The following is a 12,459-nucleotide window of genomic DNA, read 5'->3' as shown; positions in this document are numbered from 1 at the left end:
ACACCCGGGTTATGTGACTCTCCTGCCTGGGCCCTGCCCACATGAGCCATTGTAACATTTTACTTGGTCCAACACCCAGTTGATGTAACTCTCCTGCCTGGGCCCTGCCTACAGGGTCATTGTGTCATATCTCTGTTGCCATTACTGTCGTGATGTGACTCTCTTCTCCTCTTGGGATTTTATGTGTTGGCATACTTCTGGGGTCTTGCATTACTTCTCCTAACCCACCCAACTCCTGAGATTTCATTGGGAAGCTACTGATGACCAGTTTTAGGTGTTTCCTATTAGGAGACTGCCTTTCCCTGGCAACAGCTGTCACCAATTATTACTTTAGAACGTTCACTGCCTGGCCATTACCTGATTGCTGCCTGACATTTCTGGTGTGTGTGGAGTGGGGAGCCCTTTCTTGCCGTGCTTATGCTGGACTAGCTACCTACTGTCACACTGCATGCATTTGTTTTGTGACATATGGCTGGGTCCAATACCTAGGTGAGGTGACTCTCCTGCATGGGTCCTGCCCACAGGGGTATTATGACATATTTTTACATTAATGATTTAGGTGATGTGGCCTTCTCCTTCTGCCTGGTCTCTGCCAAAATGTGGAATAGTGATGTATCACTGGACCTAGCACCTTTAGGTGATGTGACTCTTCTCTTTCATGGGCCCCACATATGAGTACTGTGACTTATCACTGGGCCAAACATGTAGAAGTTGGGAGGTGCCTGCCTCTGCCCTGCAAACAGGGCTCTAGCCCTATGACGCTCAAGAGCCCTGTGACATATCTCCGTATTCCTCACCAAGGAGATGTGACTCCTCTGCTGCCTGCACCTGGCCCACAGGGAAGACTGTGACAATCACATTGACTCAGCAACAGGGTGATGTGCTTCCTTTTCCTGGGCCTTGCTCCCAGGGAGCATTGTGACATGTCACTGGGCTCAGCACCCAGGTGCTGTGACTCTGCTGCCCATGCCCTGCTTTCAGAACAGGATTGTAACATATCCCTGGCTGATCACCCAGGTGATGTTACTCTTCTGCCTGGTTCCTGCCATCAGGGAAGATTGTGACATATTCCTGGCCTAGCGACCAGGTGATGTCACACTCCTGCTCACTCTCTATCGACAGGTGGGATTGTAAAATATATCCTTGTTCAGCTTGTGGGTGAGATGATAACTCTCATGCCTCAAACCAGCCAATAGGAGAGATACTGTTTTTTGAAGCTAGGCTTAGGAAAATAAGTAAGATCCTGAATCTCCACTGTATGAATATCATAGTTGATTACCAGTCTCTCACATATACAAATTTTTCAAGTGGTACAGACAGTCTCATCACAGGACCCAGGACACAGGTGAGATTGTGTTTTTTGTATGCACACTGTATCAGCCATTAGGATTTTTGCCCTCACATGGACAGAGCCTACTAGTAAGGTCTTGAATCTCACACATGGATGGAGTTGAAATTGTGACTGTTATTTGTGAACATCTGGCTGCAGTTGGGATGGTGACTCATTTCTAATCTAGCTCCTAGGCAGGTGAGGACTCTTATTTTTCATTTTTATTTTATTTATTTTTATTTTTTTGGAGACAGTATCTCACTCTGTCACCCAGGCTGGAGTGCAGTAGTTCAATAACGGCTCACTGCAACCTCCACCTCCCGGCCTTAACAGATTCTCCTGCCTCAGCTTCCTGGGTAGCTGGGATTACAGATGTGCACCACCACACCGGGCTAATTTTTGTATTTTGAGTAGAGATGGGGCTTCACCATGTTGGCCAGGCTGGTCTCGAACTCCCGACCTCAAGTGATCCACCTGCCTCGGCCTCCCAAAGTGCTGGGATTACAGGCATGAGCCACCATGCCTGTCCTCTTTTATGTGGAACCAGCCAGTGATAGAAATGCTGACCCTCATACCTGGGCTTAGAGACACAGGTACAATCATGGGTCTATACCTTCAACATGAAGGTCATAGAGTGGTTTGCAACTCTCATTAATACTGTAGAAATCTCTTGTGTGGTACTGAGAGAGCCTAGAACACAGACAAAATTGTGACACTCATATACCCACCCAGCCAACAGTAAAAATTGTTATCTTTCCACATGAACACAGCCCACTGTTGAGGTCCCGAGTCTCCCTCATGAAAACAGTCAAAAGTTGGAAAATTGACTTTATTTTAATTTTTTTTTTAGAGTCTCACTCACTCTGACACACAGGCTGGACTGCAGTAGTGCACTCTCAGCTCCTGCAACCTCTACTTTCTGGGTTCAAGCAATTCTCGTGCCTCAACCTCCTGAGTAGCTGGAATTACAGGCATGTGCCACCATACCCAGCTAATTTTTGTATATTTACTACAGACAGGGTTTCACCATGTTTCCCAGACTGCTCTCAAACTCCTGACCTCAAGTGATCCAGGCCTGACTCGACCTCCCAAAGTGCTGGGATTACAGACATGGGGTACCACCCCCAGACTGGAAACTTGACTCTTATATGTGGATGCATTTCACAATATTTAGCACATCTGTGAGTCTGTGACTCCAGTAAGGGTACACAGTCTGCAGGAAGACTTCAGGCTCTCATAAACAAATCGAGTGCACCATTGAGATTGTGAGTCTTTTAATTAGACCCAACATACAGAAGGTGTTGACTCAAATTTAGAAGTGGGACATGCGTGAGATTGTTAATCTAATCTCGAAGCCATCCTGCAGGTGTGATTGTGGCATATGTCTCTGCTCAGTACTTGAGTGATTTGACTCTCCTGTCTGGGCCCAGTCTATAGGCGCAATTGCGACATATCACTGAACCAGCACATGTGACTCCATACTCCTGCCTTGGTGCTGCCCACAGGGGAGATGGTGGAATATCACTGGGCCTTGCATCCAAGTGATGTAAGTCACCATTTCCTTAGTGGCACTGCCTACGGGGGACACTGGCGTATCCCTGGGCTCAAAACCCAGCTTATGTGATTCTCCTATTTTTTCCCTGCCACATGGGCCATTGTGACATACTGCTTAGTGTAACACCCATGTAATGTAACTCTTCAGCCTCAGCCTTGCCTACATGGCCATTGTGATGTATCTCTGCACTCATCACCCAGGTAATGTGACTCCTGTCTGGTTTCTGTTCAGATGGGATATTTTTGCCTATTGCTGGGTACAGCACCTAGCTGATGGGACTCTTCCCATCTTTCTAAGGCCCACCCGCATGGAAGATGGTGACATTTCACTTTGCCCTACACTAAGGTGACATTAATCTGTTGCCTTTGCCCTACTTTCAGAAGACATTGTGACATATTGCTTGGCCCAGCACCCAGGTGATGTGAATCTCCTGCCTTGAGCCCTGCTCACAGAGGGCATTGTGACTTACTTCTTACTTCATCAACTATTTGATGTGACTCTCCTATCTTACCTGGGCTTTGCCCTTAAGAAAAAATGTGACATATCTCTGGAACCAAAACCTAGGTGATGTGACTCTCTTCTGACAGGGTCATGCCCACAGAAGAAAGATGGCTTATTGCCAAACTCAGCACACAGGTGAGGTAATACTTCTGTCTGGTCCCTGCCCACAGGGGTTATTTTGACATATCTCTAAGCCCATCAGCTAGATTATGTGACTGTCTTCTTCCTGTAAACTGTACAGAGAGAATATTGTGACATATCACTTGGTCCAGAACCTATGTGATGTGACTGTCATGACTGGGCCCTGTCATTTGGGGTGATTGTGAAACAGTGGCATGAGCACCTAGGTTGTGTAACACTTTTTTTCTCTCTTAGCCCTACACACAGAGGACAATGTAGCATATCTCTGGGTCTTTCACATAAATAATTGTACTTTTTTGCCTGGGCCATGTCCAGTGACATATTGCTGGACCTAGAAACTAGGTGATGTGACTCTCCTCTACTGCTTAGGCTCTGGCAAAGAAAAAAAAAAAAAAAATTGTGGTGTATCGCTGGGCCAGTACCTAGGTAATGTGACATTTTTCTATTGCCTGGGCCCTATGTATTCTGGGTATTCTGACATATCGCTGGGCCCAACATGTAGGGAAGGGGAGTACCACCTGGGCCCTACTCACATGGGGCCTTGTGACATATCTCTTTATCCATCACGTAGGAAATGTGTGTCTCCTCTTCTGCCTGCACCTTGCCCGCAGAGAAAATTGTGACATATTACTGAGCCTAGCAACCAGGTGATATGTCTATCCTGCCTGGGCCTGGCTGACAGAAAGCAGTGTGATATATTCCTGGGCCCAGCAAACAGGTGATGTGACTCTCCTGCCTAGTCCCTGGCCTCCAGGAAGATTTTGACATATTCCTGGCTCCAAAAAACAGGTGATGTGATTCTACTTATCATTCCCTATCCACGGGTGTAATTGTCACATTTATCTTGGCCTAGCTCACAGATGGCATAATAAGTCTCATACCTTGAACCAGCCAATAGCAGAGATCCTGTGTCTCTTAGCAAGGCTTAGGCAAATAGGTGAGTTCATGGGCCTCCTCTTTATAAAGATTATAAATGCCACTCTCTTGCATATTGTGTAAAGGTCTTGAATGGTACAGAAAGTGTCATTACAGAGCCTAGCACACAGGTAAGGTTGTGTTTCTCATATGCTCACCCTAAAAACCCTTAGTATTGTCAACCTCCCCACATGGATGGAACTCACTGATGAGGTTCTTAATCTCGCAAACACAGTCCATAGTTGAAATTGTGACTGTCATATGTTAATATTCAGCCAGAGTTGAAATGGTGAAACATTTCTAAACCCAGCTCCTAGGCAGGTAAGGCATCTTCTATCTGGACTCAGCCAATTGGAGACATGTTGAGACTCATACCTGGGCTTAGGGCCACAAGTACAATCATGGGTCCATACCAGCATGAAGGTCTCAGACAAGATTGCACTCCCATGCATACGGTACAAAGCCCTCAAGTAGGACAGAGAATGTTCTAATGGACCTCAGGACACAGGTGAGATTGTGACACTCATAAGCACACCCAGCCAACAGTAGTGATTGTCACCCTCCCACATGAACACAACCCATTGTTGAGATTCTGAACCCCACAATAAAAAAAAAGTGCCAAAAGTTGAACAATTGACTCATTGTTTATTTCAGTCCATAGGTGGGTTATTGACACTCAGACCAAGATTCAGTACACCTGAAAGAATGTGACTCCACTAAGAAAACAGTCTGTGAGAGGAATTGAGGCTCTTGTCCATGGATCTAGTCCACTGTTGAGATTGTGAATCATGTACTTAGGCCCAGCATAAAAGAGGTGTTGATTCTCATACCTGGAACCTGGACATGTGCAGGATTGTTAATCTCATTTATGAACATTCCTGCAGCTGTGATTGTGACATATGCCTCTGCCCAGCTCTTGAGTGATTCAATTCTTCTGCCTGGGCTCAGCCCACAGATTGGATTGTGAAACATTGCTGAACCCAGGACCTAACTAATGTAAATCTATTCTCCTGCCTTGGCACTGCCCAGTGGGAACCCTGTGACATATTGCTGCACCCAACACCCAGGATATGTGGCTCTCCTGCCAGTGCCTTGCCCACACGGGCCGTTGTGACATATTGCTGGGTCCACACCCAGGTGATATAATTCTCTTGCCTTGGCCCTGCTTACAGAAAACATTGTGACATACCTTTCTGCTCATCACACAGGTAATAAGACTGTTTCTGCCTGGTTTCTCCTTACAGAGTGTGTCAAAACAGATTGCTAGGCCCAGCACCTAGCTGATATGACTCTTTCAAGGTTTTGCCCACAAGGAACATTGTGACATATCACTGGGCCCAACAGCAAGGTGATGTTGCCCTTTTGCTTTGGCCTTGCTCTCAGAAAGCATTGTGACATATTGCTGAACCCAGCACCAAGGTGATGTGAGTTGGTATGCCTGGACCCTGCTAACAAGAGGCATTGTGACATACTTCTGGGACCATCATCTATTTGATATGACTCTCCTTTTACGTGGGCTTCTGTTATAAAAGAGATTGTGACATAACTCTGGGCCTAACAGCTAGGTAATGTGACTTTTCTTTTGCTTGGACCGTGCCCAAGGAAGGGAGAGTGATGTATTACTAAGCTCATCACATACGTGATGTAATTTCTTCTGCTTCGTCTTTGCCCACAGGAATCATTTTGCTATATTTCTGATTCATCACCTAGTTGATGTGACCCTTCTTTTTTTCAGACTTGTCTGCAGTGGAGATTGCTACATATTGCTTGGCCCAGTTCCTATGTGATGTGACTCTCCTGTCATACCTGAGTGCTCCCCACTGGGGTAATTGTGACATATAGCTGGGCTCTGGCCCTAGTTTATGTAACTTTTCTTCCTGACCGTTACTCACCTGGGGGCAATTGTGACATATCTCTGAACCTGTCACCTAAGTGATGTGAATCTCCTGCTTTTGAGCCCACTTCTCATGGAATATTGTTATATATTGTCACACACAGCAACTAGGTGATATGACTCTCTCTACAGCTTGGACTCTGCCTAATAAGAAATTGTGACGTATCACTGGACCCAGCACCAAGGTTATGTGACTCTCCTGCCTGGGCTCTGCATTCATTGTTTTTGTGTCATACAGCTGGGAATAATGTCTAGGTCATGTGACTGTCCTGCATGGACCCTGCCCACAGGGGTATTACGACACATTTTGTTAGTCATCTAGGTGATGTGACTCACCTCTCCTGCCTGGGCCCTGCCAGAAAGAATGATAGTGACTTATCACTGAACCCAGCACTTAAGTGATGTGACTCTCCTCTTTTGCCTGGACCTTGCATGTTTTTGGTATTGTGACATATTGCTGGGCCCAACACTAGGAAATGAGACATTTTTGCTTCAGCCCTGACTACAGGCAGCTTTCTGACATTTCTCTGTATCCATCGCATAGGGCATATGTCTCTCATCTCTTCTGCCTGCACCTGCCCACAGGGAAGATTGTGACATAACACTGGGCCCAACAGCCAGGTGATGTGTCTCCAGCCTGGGCCTAGCCCACCAGAAGTATTGTGACAGCTGGGTTTCTGAGCCCAGTGATATGTTACAATACTCCCTGTGGAGCCCCCTGTGACACCTGGTCTCAGAAACTAGGGATGTGACTACTGCCCAAGCCCTGCTTTTGGAAAGGAATTGTAACATCATGGCCAAACGTGACGTGAGCCTCCTGCCTGGTCCTTGCTTTCAGAGAAGACTGACATATCTCTGTTCCAGCACCCAGGCGATGTGATAATACTGCCTGGGCTCTCCCCTCAGGAAGTATTGAGACATATTTCTGGACCCAGCACATAGATGGTGTAAATGTCCTCCACTGCTTAGACTCTGCCCAAGAAGTGATTGTGATGTATCAATATTCCCAGCACTTAGATGATGTAACTCTCTTATGCTTGGGCCCTGTTCACATTGTACATGAAACATGTCTGGGTCCATCACCTAGTTGATGTGACTCTTCTGCATGGGCTTTGTCCATGGAGATAGTATGAAATATTTTTTCATTCATCCCCTGCCATTTCTCTTTTGTGCCTCTTTTGCCTGGGCATTGCCAAAAAGGATTATAATGTATCACTGGACCCAGAACCTAGGTGCAGTGACTCTCCTATTTTGCCTGGGGCTCACATATTTGGGTATTGTGATATAGGGGATGGATGGGAGGCACATGAGTGGGCTCTGCTCACAGAAGGCCTTGTGACATATCTCAGCATTCATTACCTAGGAAATGTGACCATTGTCTTCCATTTGCACCCTGCTTACAGGGAAGATTGTGACACTGCTGGACCTAGCAACCAGGTGATGTGTCTCTCTTGCCTGAACCCTGCCCGCAGGGAGCATTGTAACATATCTCTGGGCTCAGCAGCCGAGGGATGTTACTATCCTTCCCAGTCCCTGCCCTCAAGTAACATTGTACAAATCTTTGGCCCAGCACGCAGGTGATGTGACTCTCCTGCTTATTACCTACCTGCAGGTGGATTTGTTACACATATGTTGTTCCAGCTCATAGGTGTGATGATGACTCTCATATATTGAACCAGCCAATAGTTGATACAGTCTCTCATAGCTGGGCTTAGAAAAATGATAAGATTCTGGGTCTTCTATTTTTATAAAGGTCAGAGAGGAGTATCACACTCTCACATAAGGTATAAAGTCTTCAGGTTGTACAGTGTGTCATCGCAGAGCCCAGTGCACAGGTGAGATTTACTTGTGTGTATGCACACCCTACTGTCCATTAAAATTGTAATTCTCACAGATGGACAGACCCTACTTGTAATCTCACATATAGATGCAGTCCACATCTGGAATTGTCATATGTGAACATCCAGCCAGATATGGGATAGTAAAACGTTTTTAAATGCAGCTCATAGAAAGGTGGTGAGGGCTCTCCTATCTAGACACAAAATTAGGGAGATGTTGACTCATACCTGGGGTTAAGAACGCAGATATAATTATAGGTTCATACCAGCACAAATGTCTTAGAATAGATTGTGACTCATGCAAAACATAAAGCCCTAGCATAGTACAGAGAGTGTTCTAACAGGGCCAAGCACACAGGTGAGATTATGACACTTGCATGCACACACTGCCAACAGTAAAGATTGTCCTGCATCCACATAAACACAACCCACTGTTGAGGTTCTGAAGCTCACACACAAAGGCAGCTGAAATTTGGAAAATTGAATCGTGTGGATCTGGCCCACAGGTGGGTTGCTGACTCTCAGATGAAGATTCAGCACGCTTGTGAGCCTCTGACTCCACTAAGGGAAAATAGTTCACAGGAGGGATTGAGGCTTTCTTACACAGATTTACCCACCTTTAAGACTGTGACTCATGAAATTAGACCCAAGATAGAGAAGGTATTGACTCTCATACCTAGACCCAGGACATGTGTGGGATGTTTAATATAATCCCCAGACCTTCTTGCAGGTGTGATTGTGACATACACCTTTTCCCAGCACCTAAGTGATTTGACCCTCTGCCTGGGTCCTACAGATGGGGTTGTAGCAAATGACTAAACCTAGCACCTAGATGGTGTGAGCCTATAATTTTGCCTAAGCACTTTTCACAGAGAGAATTGTGAAATATTGCTGGCCCTAACACCCAGGTGAAGTGACTTTCCTCTATTGCTTGATCTCTCTCCCCAAGGACAGATTGTGATATATCACTGGGCCCAGCATCTAGGTAATGTGACTTCCTTCTCCTGCCCGGGCCCTGCATACATTGAGTATTGTGACATAATGGCTGGGTCTAACACTTTCATGATGCAAATCTGCATGGGCCCTGCCTACAGAGGTATTAGAACATATCTGTCTATTCATCACCCAGGTGACGGAGAAGAGGTGGTGATTGATTTCACTGTCCTCTTCTGCTGGGGCCCTGCCAAAATCAGGGATTGTGACATATCCCTGATTTTGCATCTAGCATCTAGGTGATGAAACCTGGTAGCATCTAGCATGTAGGTGGACCTAGCATCTAGGTGATGAAACTGTTCTGTTTTCCCTGGGCCCCACATATTTTGGATATTATTACACATATCTGGGACCCATACCTATGGGATGGGGTGCTTCTGCCTGGGCCCTGCCCACAAGGGACCTTGTAAAATATCTATTTATCACCTAGGAAATGTGACTCTCTCCTTTTACCTGTATTCTGCCCATAGAAAATGTTGTGACATATTGCTGGGCCATGACACCAGGTGATTTGTCTTTCCTGCTAAGGCCATGACCAGAGGGAGCATTTTGACATCACTGGACTTAGCATACAGGCAATATTAATACAGGAGTTAAATAGAAATTATTATTATTATTTTTATTAATTTTTTTGCATACAAAAACAATAAACATTTTCTAAAAATACATACAAACAAAAAGATGCGTATCAAACATATTAGGAAGGTTGCACATGGGAAGTTGGGGAATAGAAATGGGGGGTGGGAGTTAAAATAAATGAGAGAGGGACTTTATATGGATCAGTGATAATAACTCAATCCTCTATTTGACAAAGAAGAGGGAGAAGGAAGAGGAAGAAAAAGAAAGTGGGATAAAGGATCAGAAAGGGAGGAAAATAGAAAAAATTAGAGTATGACTCCAGGGTAGACCTGTTTTGTTGTCACTGAGTTGGTTGGTTGGTTTGTCTGTTGTATTCTTCATGTTTCGCCAAGTTGGCCAGACTGGTCTCGAACTCCTAGCCCGAAGTGATCAACCCGCCTCGCCCCCCAGAGTGCCGGGACCACAGGCGTGAGCCACCACGTCCAGCCCCCACATTGCTTCTGGCCTCCGTGGTAGACCTCCCAGACGGAGCGGCCAGGCAGAGGAGCTCCTCACTTCTACCCAGACACGGGGCGGCCGGGCAGAGGAGCTCCTCATTTCCCAGACGGGGCGGGCAGGCAGAGACGCTCCTCACTTCTTCCCAGACGATAGGTGGCCGGGCAGAGGCGCTCCTCACTTCCCAGACGATGGGTGGCCGGGCAGAGGCGCTCCTCACTTCTTCCCGGACGGGGCGGCCGGCCAGAGGCACTCCTCACTTCCCAGACGGGGCGGCCGGGCAGAGGCGCTCCTCACTTCCCAGACGATGGGTGGCCGGGCAGAGGCGCTCCTCACTTCCCAGATGGGGCAGCCGGGCAGAGGCTCTCCTCACTTTCCAGACGATGGGTGGCCGGGCAGAGGCGCTCCTCACTTCCCAGACGGTGGGTGGCCGGGCAGAGGCGCTCCTCACTTCCCAGACGATGGGTGGCCGGGCAGAGGCGCTCCTCACCTCCCAGATGGGGCGGCTGGGCAGAGGCGCTCCTCACTTCTTCCCGGACGGGGTGGCCGGGCAGAGGCGCTCCTCACGTCTTCCCGGACAGGGCGGCCGGGCAGAGGCGCTCCTCACTTCCCAGACGGGGTGGCCGGGCAGAGGCGCTCCTCACTTCCCAGATGGTGGGTGGCCAGGCAGAGGCGCTCCTCACTTCCCAGACGATGGGTGGCCGGGCAGAGGCGCTCCTCACCTCCCAGATGGGGCGGCCGGGCAGAGGCGCTCCTCACTTCTTCCCGGATGGGGCGCCCGGGCAGAGGCGCTCCTCATTTCTTCCCGGACGGGGCGGCCGGGCAGAGGTGCTCCTCACTTCCCAGACGGGGCGGCCGGGCAGAGGCGCTCCTCACTTCTTCCCGGACGGGGCGGCCGGGCAGAGGCGCTCCTCACTTCTTCCCGGAAGGGGCGGCCGGGCAGAGGCGCTCCTCACTTCTTCCCGGAAGGGGCGGCCGGGCAGAGGCGCTCCTCACTTCTTCCCGGGCGGGGCGGCCGGGCAGAGGCCCTCCTCACTTCTTCCCGGACGGGGCGGCCGGGCAGAGGCGCTCCTCACTTCTTCCCGGACGGGGCGGCCGGGCAGAGGCGCTCCTCACTTCTTCCCGGGCGGGGCGGCCGGGCAGAGGCGCTCCTCACTTCTTCCCGGACGGGGTGGCCGGGCAGAGGCGCTGCTCACTTCCCAGACGGGGCGGCCGGGCAGAGGCACTCCTCACTTCCCGGACGGGGCGGCCGGGCAGAGGCGCTCCTCACTTCCCAGACGGTGGGTGGCCGGGCAGAGGCGCTCCTCACTTCCCAGAAGATGGGTGGCCGGGCAGAGGCGCTCCTCACTTCTTCCCAGATGGGGCGGCCGGGTAGAGGCGCTCCTCACTTGTTCCCTGATGGGGCGCCCGGGCAGAGGCGCTCCTCATTTCTTCCCGGACGGGGCGGCCGGGCAGAGGCGCTCCTCACCTCCCAGACGGGGCGGCCGGGCAGAGGCGCTACTCACTTCTTCCCGGACGGGGCGGCCGGGCAGAGGCGCTCCTCACTTCTTCCCGGACGGGGCGGCCAGGCAGAGGCGCTCCTCACTTCTTCCCAGACGGGGCGGCCGGGCAGAGGTGCTCCTCACTTTCTCCCAGACGGGGCGGCCGAGCAGAGGCGCTCCTCACCTCCCAGACGATGGGAGGCCGGGCAGAGGTGCTCCTCACTTCCCAGACGGGGCGGCCGGGCAGAGGCGCTCCTCACTTCCCAGACGGTGGGTGGCCGGGCAGAGGCGCTCCTCACTTCCCAGACGGGGCGGCCGGGCAGAGGCGCTCCTCACTTCCCAGATGGGGCGGCCGGGCAGAGGCGCTCCCCACCTGCCAGATGGGGCGGCGGCCGGGCAGGGGCTGCAATCCCAGCACCCTGGTAGGCCAAGGCAGGCGGCTGGGGGGCAGAGGCTGCCGTGAGGCCAGACCATGCCACCGCACTCCAGCCCAGGCAACACCGAGCACTGGGTGAGCGAGACTCCGTCTGTAGTCCCAGTACCTCGGGAGGCTGAGGCGGTCAGAGCACTCGGCGTCAGGAGCTGGCGACCAGCGTCGCCAAGATGGCGAACGCGTGCGTGCAGCGAAAGGAGAAAAGGCAGGGAGTGGTCGCGCGCGCCGGCAGTCCCAGGCAGTCCGCGGAGCGGGCAGCAGCAAGCGGAGTAGATTGTAGCCTGGGCCAGAGAGGAAAAGAGAA

At 50.3% G+C, this 12,459-nt stretch overlaps 1 pseudogene; it reads right to left on the bottom strand.

The window, feature by feature from the left end:
* Window positions 1–762: 762 nt before the first annotated feature.
* LOC129490709 (collagen, type I, alpha 1a-like) overlaps window positions 763–12,459 on the bottom strand; it is a 96,669-nt pseudogene continuing 84,972 nt past the window's right edge.

Source organism: Symphalangus syndactylus, chromosome 9 (assembly GCF_028878055.3).
Source record: "Symphalangus syndactylus isolate Jambi chromosome 9, NHGRI_mSymSyn1-v2.1_pri, whole genome shotgun sequence".
NCBI classification, from domain to species: domain Eukaryota; kingdom Metazoa; phylum Chordata; class Mammalia; order Primates; family Hylobatidae; genus Symphalangus; species Symphalangus syndactylus.
Note: the sequence above shows the minus strand (reverse complement) of the source record. Positions and strands in the feature narration are given on the sequence as shown.